We start from the raw sequence: 15,103 nt of genomic DNA, 5'->3' as shown, positions 1-15,103 counted from the left end.
GGTATAGTCAGTGGTGGTAGAGTAGGGTGGGGATAAGGGTAGATTGGGTGAGAGGGGAGAGGTGGGAATAGAGGGGGTGGGGTAGTGAGTTAAGGACAGGTAGAATTGGGTAAGATTTTTGTTATTATACCGGTAGCCATTTACAGCGGCAATTAAGCCATTAACTCACAGCAGACTGCTTAGAAACAACATAGATACCAGGGGTTGAGTTTTGGGTGGGAGGGGCAAGGAGTGGGTGGGAATGGCCAAAGAGGTAAGCATGGCCCAAGGCAGTCAATTAGACGATAAACAACCAACAATATTTAACAAATAAATAACCCAAAAAAAAACAAGTCATGTGTCCCTCTTCACATGTCATCTCCCTCCTACCTGTACTTCAATGCAACGGTTTCGGCTTATAGGTGGTGCTTAAAATGCACAGTAGGCCATGTGCCTTCATCGCACCGGTGTTGTATACTAAACTGTTCCCCATGATAGACTGCTCGCCTGGTGTTCGGCAATCTTGGAGCCCCAACCCAACACCCTGACACAGCGATCGCCAAAAGGAAATAAAAATGTGCTGAAATGCTCCAGCCGGGCTTCTTAGTCCTGCTCTCTAAGAGGAAGGCTACAGCTCAATAAAACACCTTTTAAGAAGTAAACAAAAAATTGTATTCAATATATTATATGTTATTTCTTAAAGTGAAAAACCCCATTTTATGTCTCTCACTTGTTGCATGTTTCGCGTTTCTGTGGCATGCACGTCGAGTACTCCTTGGCACGCCTATCACTCAGGCCTTACCTGTTTCATATCTGTATGGCACTTTTGGGGTTGATCTGGGTACAGATCATCCTCTCCCGCGGATTTAACACTGAAGAGCACCGAGCACATAAAATGGTACAATACTAAAAAGTGAAAACAGTCTAAATCTGTTATTTGCGCATGAAAATGTGAGTGCTATAGTACAATAAATGAGATGCTTGGTCCGTAAAACTCGCCAGAAAATACGTGCAGAGAGTTGCAATCCGGGCAGTATCTGATGCCAAATGCGTTCTTTGTCAGATGTTTGTATGTATTGTTTTCAATAAAGTATTTAAAAATGAGCCTTCTTTAACACATGTCACACGCCTGCTTATTGTGTGTTGGTAGCGTTTTTCCTACCTCTCGCTGTAAAAATGAGAACAAAGTTTCTCGTGATGTCTCAGGCAGCCCGACCTGAGCCTCTGGTTCGTAACAAAAGTGCTGAATGCAGCTGACAGTGCAGCAGCGGGCCAGTGGCGCAATGGATAACGCGTCTGCCTACGGAGCAGAAGATTCCAGGTTCGACTCCTGGCTGGCTCGTTCAAATGCTGCCTTTTTGTTCTGTATTTAAAAATGAGCCTTCTCACGCAAGGCACTCGAAAGCTCATTGTGTGTTTGTAGTCACTGTTGCAGCGTGTTTCTACCTCTACTCGGGAGAAAAAATGGGGACTACGTTATTTCTCATGATGTCTCTAACACATGGCACACGCCTGCTCATTGTCAGTTCGTAGGCGTGTTTTCAACCACCTCTCCTTATAAAAATGAGAACTAAGTTGCTCATGATGGCTCAATCCGCATGATGAGCCTCTGCGTCGTAACAAAAGTGCTGATTCCAAGAGTCACTGCAGCAGAGGGCCAGTGGCGCAATGGATAACGCGTCTGCCTACGGAGCAGAAGATTCCAGGTTCGACTCCTGGCTGGCTCGTTCAAATGCTGCCTTTTTGTTCTGTATTTAAAAATGAGCCTTCTCACGCAAGGCACTCGAAAGCTCATTGTGTGTTTGTAGTCACTGTTGCAGCGTGTTTCTACCTCTACTCGGGAGAAAAAATGGGGACTACGTTATTTCTCATGATGTCTCTAACACATGGCACACGCCTGCTCATTGTCAGTTCGTAGGCGTGTTTTCAACCACCTCTCCTTATAAAAATGAGAACTAAGTTGCTCATGATGGCTCAATCCGCATGATGAGCCTCTGCGTCGTAACAAAAGTGCTGATTCCAAGAGTCACTGCAGCAGAGGGCCAGTGGCGCAATGGATAACGCGTCTGCCTACGGAGCAGAAGATTCCAGGTTCGACTCCTGGCTGGCTCGTTCGCATGCTGCCTTTTTGTTCTAGAAAGTATTTAAAAATGAGCCTTGTCACGCATGGCACACAAAAGCACATTGTTTGTTCGTAGTTAGTGCGTTTTTTCTACCTCTCCTCTGGGAAAAATGAGAACTAAGTTTCTCATGATGGCACACGCTCGCTCACCTGCTCATTGTGGGCTTGTAGCGTTTTTTTCTACCTCTCCTTGTAAAAATGAGAAGTACGTTTCTCACTGTGTCTCAAGCAGGAAACTTCTGTTTCGTTACAAAAGTGCTGACTCCTGCTCACGCTGTAGCAGCGGTCCAGTGGCGCAATGGATAACACATTTGACTAATACCAGGTTGACTCCTGGCTGGCTCGATCATAGGCTGCCTTTTTGATTTATTCAATATGTATACATGGTCGAAGGCTGCAGACAGGCCCAGTAACAAGAGGAGGGCTTGCTTCTTGGCATCTTTGATATCATCCTGTTGAATCTTTAGGTCCAGTAAGGCCGATTCAGTGCCGTGGCTTGGTTGGAAACCAGATTGGCGCAAGCCCAGGAGATTGTGTGATTCCAGTCAAAACAGGTTCTTCCCTGTTCGTCCAAAACCATCAAGGACCACATTGACACCCTTGCTCTGAATCTGGCCGACTTCTGTAACCATTCCATCACCTGTGGAATCTTCCCCTCCACTCTGAAGCATTCTCTTGTGCACCCTCTTCTCAAAAATTCCACAGCCGACCCCTCCGGCCCGGCTAACTTCGCAGGTTTCTATCACTCCTTTCCAGGGCAAACTCTTGGAAAAGCTGACCATCTCCCAGCTTAATCTTCACACCGACTCTGTTGGTTGTCTCCATGACCATCAGCCTGGCTTCAGAGCTGTCAGAAGCATGGAAACTGCTCTCCTGAACACCTGTGAAGACCTGCTGTCCAACCATGACTCTAACATCCCTTTTGGGTCCTCATCCTACTCGATTTCTCTTCTGCCTTTGACACGGTCAACCATGCCATCCTGCTCAACTGTCTCCGTGATAAGCCGGGTATCACTGATCAGGCCCTGGCCTGGATGACCTCTTTCCACTCTGATCGGCCCTCCCAGGTCCAACTTGGGTCCTTCCTTTTCGCCATCTCATTCTCTACTTGTGGTGTTCCCCACGGGTCTAACCTCTCTCCCTGGCTGTTCAACCAATACCTGGCACCCATTTCCCACCGCATTGCAGCTCTCTGCTTCAACTTTCAGTGCTATGCGGATGACACTCTGCTTGTTTTCAGGCTTCCCTCCCTCATCTCTGACCGTCTGTCTGCCATCCAGGACTGGTCTGCCGCCAATGATCTCTGCCTTAATCCCATTTAGGCAGAGATTCTCCTCATCGGCACACCTGCACCCTCCTTTCCTGCCACTCTCTGGCCGGCCTCCCTTGGCCCTCTTCCTGCTCCCACCTTTGAGGCTAAGAACCTTGGGGTCATCTTCGACTCCACACTCTCCTTTTCTTCTCACATCTCTGACATCTCTAAGAAGTCAAACTACCAACTGTACATTTGCAGAGGTATTGTTCCTTTCCTCTCCTTCCCCCAGAAGCTTACTGTATCTAGAGCTCTGATTCTCTCTAGGCTAGACTACTGCAACAGCCTCTTTCTAAATCTGCCTGCTTCTTCTCTCTGTCCTCTGCAACTCATCCAGAACAGGACTGCAAGACGTTTCCTTGGTCTGAAGCCCAGGGATCGTATCTCTCCAGCCCTGAAATCTTTTCATTGCTCCCAGTGGCTGCAAGGGTTAAATTCAAGTCCCTCTGCATTGTCCACAAGGCTTACTGGGGCCTGGGTCCAAAATACCTTCAACTCTCCCTCCGTAAATACCTTCCCACTCGAGCTCTTTTCTCCTCCACCTCCAACTCCCTCAGGGCCGGTCGCTTCTCCAAGCAACGAGTTGGGGGTAGATCTCTTTCCTCAGCTGGGGCCTCCCTCTGGAACAGCCTGCCTGCCACACTGAAACTTGAGGAGAACCATCTCTGGTTCCGGAAGCACCTCAAGACCTTCCTCTTTGCTTCTGCCTTTGCTCTTCCGCTCCCCTGCTGATCTGTCTGCTTCGGCTCCGTGCACCTGGCTACCCTCTGATTTCGGGCCAAGGTCCCTGCCCACCCAGCCGCACACCTGCACTGCCTCCTGGCAACCCTTGCACGCAATCCTTGCACTTGGGTCTGTATCTGTAACCCTACAGTGCCCTTACCTGCACTTATCAGACACCCCTTGTCTGCGCTTTAAACCTCGCACTTGCCACCCTGCTGGCTGCGCTACCAGTTGTTGTTGTTTTTATCCCTTCCTCGGCACGTTCCACCTCGCCCCTCTCCTTGCACTTTCCTCCCTCCCTCTCCCCTGCACTTGAGCATTCTCAATGTCACTGGGCCTAGGAAGATCGCTGTTTTGTCCTCCCTTCTTCCCCTCCCTTGCCTCGTCACGCTCTGAAACACGCGTGTATGAGTACGATTCAAATACAATATCATGTCATATCATAGCAGGAATCTATAGATCTGAAGATACGCAACTCCTTCAATCATTCATTGCAAACAGTAACAAACAAGGATGATTCCTCAGTGGTGTGATGGAGGCCCTTAACAGGTCTGAGGGATGTCCCCAACATCTGGAACACGATTTATCCTCCCATTACACCACTAATGAAACTTCTTTGCCTTCTCCATTGTTCAGGACGTTTTGGCATGTGCCAATTTGCACTGGACGCAGATCCCCTGCCGCTGAGGCCTCTTGGCCATGACCTTTTAGCACTGCTATGATTTGGCAAGTGAAGAATCACAACATGGGGCCACCACTAGATGCAATGTGATGTACGCTATCTGCCAAGATGGGCTACGTGCTACATGCCAACATACAGAAAGCGGAGTCTTTACTTTTTGAAGGGTCTTCCCGTGAAAGGGCTGTTTGGCGCTTACATGGCAGAATGCATGGACCTCAGAATAGAATACTTTGTGCATCTACCTACATCCGAAGAGACACTGTCAAAGGCGTGCCTGTTCACTTTGACTGCCTGTCTGATCTTGAACAACTAGCGTAGGTCTGGGGTAAGTTTAAGACTCAACAAACACGTACCTTAACTCGGTAGTGATCTGAAGATATGGAAAGGCTGGGCGAAATCTATTGGGATCAAAGGACCTCGTGTCACCTTGCCAGTCTACAGTGGTTTGATGGATAGGGGTACAGTGGGGTGGGGCAGTGGGTAGGGTAGGTGTACAGTGGTGTGGGATATTGTGGGTAGCGAAGAGTGGGGTAGGTGTAGAGTGGTTTGGGGTATAGTCAGTGGTGGTAGAGTAGGGTGGGGATAAGGGTAGATTGGGTGAGAGGGGAGAGGTGGGAATAGAGGGGGTGGGGTAGTGAGTTAAGGACAGGTAGAATTGGGTAAGATTTTTGTTATTATACCGGTAGCCATTTACAGCGGCAATTAAGCCATTAACTCACAGCAGACTGCTTAGAAACAACATAGATACCAGGGGTTGAGTTTTGGGTGGGAGGGGCAAGGAGTGGGTGGGAATGGCCAAAGAGGTAAGCATGGCCCAAGGCAGTCAATTAGACGATAAACAACCAACAATATTTAACAAATAAATAACCCAAAAAAAAACAAGTCGTGTGTCCCTCTTCACATGTCATCTCCCTCCTACCTGTACTTCAATGCAACGGTTTCGGCTTATAGGTGGTGCTTAAAATGCAGAGTAGGCCATGTGCCTTCATCGCACCGGTGTTGTATACTAAACTGTTCCCCATGATAGACTGCTCGCCTGGTGTTCGGCAATCTTGGAGCCCCAACCCAACACCCTGACACAGCGATCGCCAAAAGGAAATAAAAATGTGCTGAAATGCTCCAGCCGGGCTTCTTAGTCCTGCTCTCTAAGAGGAAGGCTACAGCTCAATAAAACACCTTTTAAGAAGTAAACAAAAAATTGTATTCAATATATTATATGTTATTTTCTTAAAGTGAAAAACCCCATTTTATGTCTCTCACTTGTTGCATGTTTCGCGTTTCTGTGGCATGCACGTTGAGTACTCCTTGGCACGCCTATCACTCAGGCCTTATCTGTTTCATATCTGTATGGCACTTTTGGGGTTGATCTGGGTACAGATCATCCTCTCCCGCGGATTTAACACTGAAGAGCACCGAGCACATAAAATGGTACAATACTAAAAAGTGAAAACAGTCTAAATCTGTTATTTGCGCATGAAAATGTGAGTGCTATAGTACAATAAATGAGATGCTTGGTCCGTAAAACTCGCCAGAAAATACGTGCAGAGAGTTGCAATCCGGGCAGTATCTGATGCCAAATGCGTTCTTTGTCAGATGTTTGTATGTATTGTTTTCAATAAAGTATTTAAAAATGAGCCTTCTTTAACACATGTCACACGCCTGCTTATTGTGTGTTGGTAGCGTTTTTCCTACCTCTCGCTGTAAAAATGAGAACAAAGTTTCTCGTGATGTCTCAGGCAGCCCGACCTGAGCCTCTGGTTCGTAACAAAAGTGCTGAATGCAGCTCACAGTGCAGCAGCGGGCCAGTGGCGCAATCGATAACGCGTCTGCCTACGGAGCAGAAGATTCCAGGTTCGACTCCTGGCTGGCTCGTTCAAATGCTGCCTTTTTGTTCTGTATTTAAAAATGAGCCTTCTCACGCAAGGCACTCGAAGCTCATTGTGTGTTTGTAGTCACTGTTGCAGCGTGTTTCTACCTCTACTCGGGAGAAAAAATGGGAACTACGTTATTTCTCATGATGTCTCTAACACATGGCACACGCCTGCTCATTGTCAGTTCGTAGGCGTGTTTTCAACCACCTCTCCTTATAAAAATGAGAACTAAGTTGCTCATGATGGCTCAATCCGCATGATGAGCCTCTGCGTCGTAACAAAAGTGCTGATTCCAAGAGTCACTGCAGCAGAGGGCCAGTGGCGCAATGGATAACGCGTCTGCCTACGGAGCAGAAGATTCCAGGTTCGACTCCTGGCTGGCTCGTTCGCATGCTGCCTTTTTGTTCTAGAAAGTATTTAAAAATGAGCCTTGTCACGCATGGCACACAAAAGCACATTGTTTGTTCGTAGTTAGTGCGTTTTTTCTACCTCTCATCTGGGAAAAATGAGAACTAAGTTTCTCATGATGGCACACGCTCGCTCACCTGCTCATTGTGGGCTTGTAGCGTTTTTTTCTACCTCTCCTTGTAAAAATGAGAAGTACGTTTCTCACTGTGTCTCAAGCAGGAAACTTCTGTTTCGTTACAAAAGTGCTGACTCCTGCTAACGCTGTAGCAGCGGTCCAGTGGCGCAATGGATAACACATTTGACTAATTCCAGGTTGACTCCTGGCTGGCTCGATCATAGGCTGCCTTTTTGATTTATTCAATATGTATACATGGTCGAAGGCTGCAGACAGGCCCAGTAACAAGAGGAGGGCTTGCTTCTTGGCATCTTTGATATCATCCTGTTGAATCTTTAGGTCCAGTAAGGCCGATTCATTGCCGTGGCTTGGTTGGAAACCAGATTGGCGCAAGCCCAGGAGATTGTGTGATTCCAGTCAAAACAGGTTCTTCCCTGTTCGTCCAAAACCATCAAGGACCACATTGACACCCTTGCTCTGAATCTGGCCGACTTCTGTAACCATTCCATCACCTGTGGAATCTTCCCCTCCACTCTGAAGCATTCTCTTGTGCACCCTCTTCTCAAAAATTCCACAGCCGACCCCTCCGGCCCGGCTAACTTCGCAGGTTTCTATCACTCCTTTCCAGGGCAAACTCTTGGAAAAGCTGACCATCTCCCAGCTTAATCTTCACACCGACTCTGTTGGTTGTCTCCATGACCATCAGCCTGGCTTCAGAGCTGTCAGAAGCATGGAAACTGCTCTCCTGAACACCTGTGAAGACCTGCTGTCCAACCATGACTCTAACATCCCTTTTGGGTCCTCATCCTACTCGATTTCTCTTCTGCCTTTGACACGGTCAACCATGCCATCCTGCTCAACTGTCTCCGTGATAAGCCGGGTATCACTGATCAGGCCCTGGCCTGGATGACCTCTTTCCACTCTGATCGGCCCTCCCAGGTCCAACTTGGGTCCTTCCTTTTCGCCATCTCATTCTCTACTTGTGGTGTTCCCCACGGGTCTAACCTCTCTCCCTGGCTGTTCAACCAATACCTGGCACCCATTGCCCACCGCATTGCAGCTCTCTGCTTCAACTTTCAGTGCTATGCGGATGACACTCTGCTTGTTTTCAGGCTTCCCTCCCTCATCTCTGACCGTCTGTCTGCCATCCAGGACTGGTCTGCCGCCAATGATCTCTGCCTTAATCCCATTTAGGCAGAGATTCTCCTCATCGGCACACCTGCACCCTCCTTTCCTGCCACTCTCTGGCCGGCCTCCCTTGGCCCTCTTCCTGCTCCCACCTTTGAGGCTAAGAACCTTGGGGTCATCTTCGACTCCACACTCTCCTTTTCTTCTCACATCTCTGACATCTCTAAGAAGTCAAACTACCAACTGTACATTTGCAGAGGTATTGTTCCTTTCCTCTCCTTCCCCCAGAAGCTTACTGTATCTAGAGCTCTGATTCTCTCTAGGCTAGACTACTGCAACAGCCTCTTTCTAAATCTGCCTGCTTCTTCTCTCTGTCCTCTGAAACTCATCTAGAAAAGGACTGCAAGACGTTTCCTTGGTCTGGAGCCCAGGGATCGTATCTCTCCAGCCCTGAAATCTTTTCATTGCTCCCAGTGGCTGCAAGGGTTAAATTCAAGTCCCTCTGCATTGTCCACAAGGCTTACTGGGGCCTGGGTCCAAAATACCTTCAACTCTCCCTCCGTAAATACCTTCCCACTCGAGCTCTTTTCTCCTCCACCTCCAACTCCCTCAGGGCCGGTCGCTTCTCCAAGCAACGAGTTGGGGGTAGATCTCTTTCCTCAGCTGGGGCCTCCCTCTGGAGCAGCCTGCCTGCCACACTGAAACTTGAGGAGAACCATCTCTGGTTCCGGAAGCACCTCAAGACCTTCCTCTTTGCTTCTGCCTTTGCTCTTCCGCTCCCCTGCTGATCTGTCTGCTTCGGCTCCGTGCACCTGGCTACCCTCTGATTTCGGGCCAAGGTCCCTGCCCACCCAGCCGCACACCTGCACTGCCTCCTGGCAACCCTTGCACGCAATCCTTGCACTTGGGTCTGTATCTGTAACCCTACAGTGCCCTTACCTGCACTTATCAGACACCCCTTGTCTGCGCTTTAAACCTCGCACTTGCCACCCTGCTGGCTGCGCTACCAGTTGTTGTTGTTTTTATCCCTTCCTCGGCACGTTCCACCTCGCCCCTCTCCTTGCACTTTCCTCCCTCCCTCTCCCCTGCACTTGAGCATTCTCAATGTCACTGGGCCTAGGAAGATCGCTGTTTTGTCCTCCCTTCTTCCCCTCCCTTGCCTCGTCACGCTCTGAAACACGCGTGTATGAGTACGATTCAAATACAATATCATGTCATATCATAGCAGGAATCTATAGATCTGAAGATACGCAACTCCTTCAATCATTCATTGCAAACAGTAACAAACAAGGATGATTCCTCAGTGGTGTGATGGAGGCCCTTAACAGGTCTGAGGGATGTCCCCAACATCTGGAACACGATTTATCCTCCCATTACACCACTAATGAAACTTCTTTGCCTTCTCCATTGTTCAGGACGTTTTGGCATGTGCCAATTTGCACTGGACGCAGATCCCCTGCCGCTGAGGCCTCTTGGCCATGACCTTTTAGCACTGCTATGATTTGGCAAGTGAAGAATCACAACATGGGGCCACCACTAGATGCAATGTGATGTACGCTATCTGCCAAGATGGGCTACGTGCTACATGCCAACATACAGAAAGCGGAGTCTTTACTTTTTGAAGGGTCTTCCCGTGAAAGGGCTGTTTGGCGCTTACATGGCAGAATGCATGGACCTCAGAATAGAATACTTTGTGCATCTACCTACATCCGAAGAGACACTGTCAAAGGCGTGCCTGTTCACTTTGACTGCCTGTCTGATCTTGAACAACTAGCGTAGGTCTGGGGTAAGTTGAAGACTCAACAAACACGTACCTTAACTCGGTAGTGATCTGAAGATATGGAAAGGCTGGGCGAAATCTATTGGGATCAAAGGACCTCGTGTCACCTTGCCAGTCTACAGTGGTTTGATGGATAGGGGTACAGTGGGGTGGGGCAGTGGGTAGGGTAGGTGTACAGTGGTGTGGGATATTGTGGGTAGCGAAGAGTGGGGTAGGTGTAGAGTGGTTTGGGGTATAGTCAGTGGTGGTAGAGTAGGGTGGGGATAAGGGTAGATTGGGTGAGAGGGGAGAGGTGGGAATAGAGGGGGTGGGGTAGTGAGTTAAGGACAGGTAGAATTGGGTAAGATTTTTGTTATTATACCGGTAGCCATTTACAGCGGCAATTAAGCCATTAACTCACAGCAGACTGCTTAGAAACAACATAGATACCAGGGGTTGAGTTTTGGGTGGGAGGGGCAAGGAGTGGGTGGGAATGGCCAAAGAGGTAAGCATGGCCCAAGGCAGTCAATTAGACGATAAACAACCAACAATATTTAACAAATAAATAACCCAAAAAAAAACAAGTCATGTGTCCCTCTTCACATGTCATCTCCCTCCTACCTGTACTTCAATGCAACGGTTTCGGCTTATAGGTGGTGCTTAAAATGCACAGTAGGCCATGTGCCTTCATCGCACCGGTGTTGTATACTAAACTGTTCCCCATGATAGACTGCTCGCCTGGTGTTCGGCAATCTTGGAGCCCCAACCCAACACCCTGACACAGCGATCGCCAAAAGGAAATAAAAATGTGCTGAAATGCTCCAGCCGGGCTTCTTAGTCCTGCTCTCTAAGAGGAAGGCTACAGCTCAATAAAACACCTTTTAAGAAGTAAACAAAAAATTGTATTCAATATATTATATGTTATTTCTTAAAGTGAAAAACCCCATTTTATGTCTCTCACTTGTTGCATGTTTCGCGTTTCTGTGGCATGCACGTCGAGTACTCCTTGGCACGCCTATCACTCAGGCCTTACCTGTTTCATATCTGTATGGCACTTTTGGGGTTGATCTGGGTACAGATCATCCTCTCCCGCGGATTTAACACTGAAGAGCACCGAGCACATAAAATGGTACAATACTAAAAAGTGAAAACAGTCTAAATCTGTTATTTGCGCATGAAAATGTGAGTGCTATAGTACAATAAATGAGATGCTTGGTCCGTAAAACTCGCCAGAAAATACGTGCAGAGAGTTGCAATCCGGGCAGTATCTGATGCCAAATGCGTTCTTTGTCAGATGTTTGTATGTATTGTTTTCAATAAAGTATTTAAAAATGAGCCTTCTTTAACACATGTCACACGCCTGCTTATTGTGTGTTGGTAGCGTTTTTCCTACCTCTCGCTGTAAAAATGAGAACAAAGTTTCTCGTGATGTCTCAGGCAGCCCGACCTGAGCCTCTGGTTCGTAACAAAAGTGCTGAATGCAGCTCACAGTGCAGCAGCGGGCCAGTGGCGCAATGGATAACGCGTCTGCCTACGGAGCAGAAGATTCCAGGTTCGACTCCTGGCTGGCTCGTTCAAATGCTGCCTTTTTGTTCTGTATTTAAAAATGAGCCTTCTCACGCAAGGCACTCGAAAGCTCATTGTGTGTTTGTAGTCACTGTTGCAGCGTGTTTCTACCTCTACTCGGGAGAAAAAATGGGGACTACGTTATTTCTCATGATGTCTCTAACACATGGCACACGCCTGCTCATTGTCAGTTCGTAGGCGTGTTTTCAACCACCTCTCCTTATAAAAATGAGAACTAAGTTGCTCATGATGGCTCAATCCGCATGATGAGCCTCTGCGTCGTAACAAAAGTGCTGATTCCAAGAGTCACTGCAGCAGAGGGCCAGTGGCGCAATGGATAACGCGTCTGCCTACGGAGCAGAAGATTCCAGGTTCGACTCCTGGCTGGCTCGTTCGCATGCTGCCTTTTTGTTCTAGAAAGTATTTAAAAATGAGCCTTGTCACGCATGGCACACAAAAGCACATTGTTTGTTCGTAGTTAGTGCGTTTTTTCTACCTCTCCTCTGGGAAAAATGAGAACTAAGTTTCTCATGATGGCACACGCTCGCTCACCTGCTCATTGTGGGCTTGTAGCGTTTTTTTCTACCTCTCCTTGTAAAAATGAGAAGTACGTTTCTCACTGTGTCTCAAGCAGGAAACTTCTGTTTCGTTACAAAAGTGCTGACTCCTGCTCACGCTGTAGCAGCGGTCCAGTGGCGCAATGGATAACACATTTGACTAATACCAGGTTGACTCCTGGCTGGCTCGATCATAGGCTGCCTTTTTGATTTATTCAATATGTATACATGGTCGAAGGCTGCAGACAGGCCCAGTAACAAGAGGAGGGCTTGCTTCTTGGCATCTTTGATATCATCCTGTTGAATCTTTAGGTCCAGTAAGGCCGATTCAGTGCCGTGGCTTGGTTGGAAACCAGATTGGCGCAAGCCCAGGAGATTGTGTGATTCCAGTCAAAACAGGTTCTTCCCTGTTCGTCCAAAACCATCAAGGACCACATTGACACCCTTGCTCTGAATCTGGCCGACTTCTGTAACCATTCCATCACCTGTGGAATCTTCCCCTCCACTCTGAAGCATTCTCTTGTGCACCCTCTTCTCAAAAATTCCACAGCCGACCCCTCCGGCCCGGCTAACTTCGCAGGTTTCTATCACTCCTTTCCAGGGCAAACTCTTGGAAAAGCTGACCATCTCCCAGCTTAATCTTCACACCGACTCTGTTGGTTGTCTCCATGACCATCAGCCTGGCTTCAGAGCTGTCAGAAGCATGGAAACTGCTCTCCTGAACACCTGTGAAGACCTGCTGTCCAACCATGACTCTAACATCCCTTTTGGGTCCTCATCCTACTCGATTTCTCTTCTGCCTTTGACACGGTCAACCATGCCATCCTGCTCAACTGTCTCCGTGATAAGCCGGGTATCACTGATCAGGCCCTGGCCTGGATGACCTCTTTCCACTCTGATCGGCCCTCCCAGGTCCAACTTGGGTCCTTCCTTTTCGCCATCTCATTCTCTACTTGTGGTGTTCCCCACGGGTCTAACCTCTCTCCCTGGCTGTTCAACCAATACCTGGCACCCATTTCCCACCGCATTGCAGCTCTCTGCTTCAACTTTCAGTGCTATGCGGATGACACTCTGCTTGTTTTCAGGCTTCCCTCCCTCATCTCTGACCGTCTGTCTGCCATCCAGGACTGGTCTGCCGCCAATGATCTCTGCCTTAATCCCATTTAGGCAGAGATTCTCCTCATCGGCACACCTGCACCCTCCTTTCCTGCCACTCTCTGGCCGGCCTCCCTTGGCCCTCTTCCTGCTCCCACCTTTGAGGCTAAGAACCTTGGGGTCATCTTCGACTCCACACTCTCCTTTTCTTCTCACATCTCTGACATCTCTAAGAAGTCAAACTACCAACTGTACATTTGCAGAGGTATTGTTCCTTTCCTCTCCTTCCCCCAGAAGCTTACTGTATCTAGAGCTCTGATTCTCTCTAGGCTAGACTACTGCAACAGCCTCTTTCTAAATCTGCCTGCTTCTTCTCTCTGTCCTCTGCAACTCATCCAGAACAGGACTGCAAGATGTTTCCTTGGTCTGAAGCCCAGGGATCGTATCTCTCCAGCCCTGAAATCTTTTCATTGCTCCCAGTGGCTGCAAGGGTTAAATTCAAGTCCCTCTGCATTGTCCACAAGGCTTACTGGGGCCTGGGTCCAAAATACCTTCAACTCTCCCTCCGTAAATACCTTCCCACTCGAGCTCTTTTCTCCTCCACCTCCAACTCCCTCAGGGCCGGTCGCTTCTCCAAGCAACGAGTTGGGGGTAGATCTCTTTCCTCAGCTGGGGCCTCCCTCTGGAACAGCCTGCCTGCCACACTGAAACTTGAGGAGAACCATCTCTGGTTCCGGAAGCACCTCAAGACCTTCCTCTTTGCTTCTGCCTTTGCTCTTCCGCTCCCCTGCTGATCTGTCTGCTTCGGCTCCGTGCACCTGGCTACCCTCTGATTTCGGGCCAAGGTCCCTGCCCACCCAGCCGCACACCTGCACTGCCTCCTGGCAACCCTTGCACGCAATCCTTGCACTTGGGTCTGTATCTGTAACCCTACAGTGCCCTTACCTGCACTTATCAGACACCCCTTGTCTGCGCTTTAAACCTCGCACTTGCCACCCTGCTGGCTGCGCTACCAGTTGTTGTTGTTTTTATCCCTTCCTCGGCACGTTCCACCTCGCCCCTCTCCTTGCACTTTCCTCCCTCCCTCTCCCCTGCACTTGAGCATTCTCAATGTCACTGGGCCTAGGAAGATCGCTGTTTTGTCCTCCCTTCTTCCCCTCCCTTGCCTCGTCACGCTCTGAAACACGCGTGTATGAGTACGATTCAAATACAATATCATGTCATATCATAGCAGGAATCTATAGATCTGAAGATACGCAACTCCTTCAATCATTCATTGCAAACAGTAACAAACAAGGATGATTCCTCAGTGGTGTGATGGAGGCCCTTAACAGGTCTGAGGGATGTCCCCAACATCTGGAACACGATTTATCCTCCCATTACACCACTAATGAAACTTCTTTGCCTTCTCCATTGTTCAGGACGTTTTGGCATGTGCCAATTTGCACTGGACGCAGATCCCCTGCCGCTGAGGCCTCTTGGCCATGACCTTTTAGCACTGCTATGATTTGGCAAGTGAAGAATCACAACATGGGGCCACCACTAGATGCAATGTGATGTACGCTATCTGCCAAGATGGGCTACGTGCTACATGCCAACATACAGAAAGCGGAGTCTTTACTTTTTGAAGGGTCTTCCCGTGAAAGGGCTGTTTGGCGCTTACATGGCAGAATGCATGGACCTCAGAATAGAATACTTTGTGCATCTACCTACATCCGAAGAGACACTGTCAAAGGCGTGCCTGTTCACTTTGACTGCCTGTCTGATCTTGAACAACTAGCGTAGG

General features: G+C 48.6%; 7 non-coding genes across 7 annotated transcripts; all 7 read left to right on the top strand.

Moving 5' to 3' along the window:
- Window positions 1–1,248: 1,248 nt before the first annotated feature.
- Window positions 1,249–1,321, top strand: TRNAR-ACG (transfer RNA arginine (anticodon ACG)). The gene has a single exon. It is a non-coding gene; the product is annotated as a tRNA-Arg (tRNA).
- Window positions 1,322–1,633: 312 nt separating this feature from the next.
- On the top strand, window positions 1,634–1,706 carry TRNAR-ACG (transfer RNA arginine (anticodon ACG)). Its single transcript has one exon. It is a non-coding gene; the product is annotated as a tRNA-Arg (tRNA).
- A 312-nt stretch (window positions 1,707–2,018) lies between these two features.
- TRNAR-ACG (transfer RNA arginine (anticodon ACG)) lies at window positions 2,019–2,091 on the top strand. The gene has a single exon. It is a non-coding gene; the product is annotated as a tRNA-Arg (tRNA).
- Window positions 2,092–6,617: 4,526 nt separating this feature from the next.
- Window positions 6,618–6,690, top strand: TRNAR-ACG (transfer RNA arginine (anticodon ACG)). The gene has a single exon. It is a non-coding gene; the product is annotated as a tRNA-Arg (tRNA).
- A 311-nt stretch (window positions 6,691–7,001) lies between these two features.
- TRNAR-ACG (transfer RNA arginine (anticodon ACG)) lies at window positions 7,002–7,074 on the top strand. The gene has a single exon. It is a non-coding gene; the product is annotated as a tRNA-Arg (tRNA).
- A 4,525-nt stretch (window positions 7,075–11,599) lies between these two features.
- On the top strand, window positions 11,600–11,672 carry TRNAR-ACG (transfer RNA arginine (anticodon ACG)). Its single transcript has one exon. It is a non-coding gene; the product is annotated as a tRNA-Arg (tRNA).
- Window positions 11,673–11,984: 312 nt separating this feature from the next.
- On the top strand, window positions 11,985–12,057 carry TRNAR-ACG (transfer RNA arginine (anticodon ACG)). The gene has a single exon. It is a non-coding gene; the product is annotated as a tRNA-Arg (tRNA).
- The last annotated feature ends 3,046 nt before the right edge of the window (window positions 12,058–15,103 follow it).

Source organism: Ambystoma mexicanum, chromosome 13, assembly GCF_040938575.1.
Source record: "Ambystoma mexicanum isolate Mex_15411 chromosome 13, UKY_AmexF1_1, whole genome shotgun sequence".
NCBI lineage: Eukaryota > Metazoa > Chordata > Amphibia > Caudata > Ambystomatidae > Ambystoma > Ambystoma mexicanum.
The sequence above is the reverse complement of the archived record's forward strand: the minus strand, read 5'-3'. Positions and strand labels throughout refer to the sequence as shown.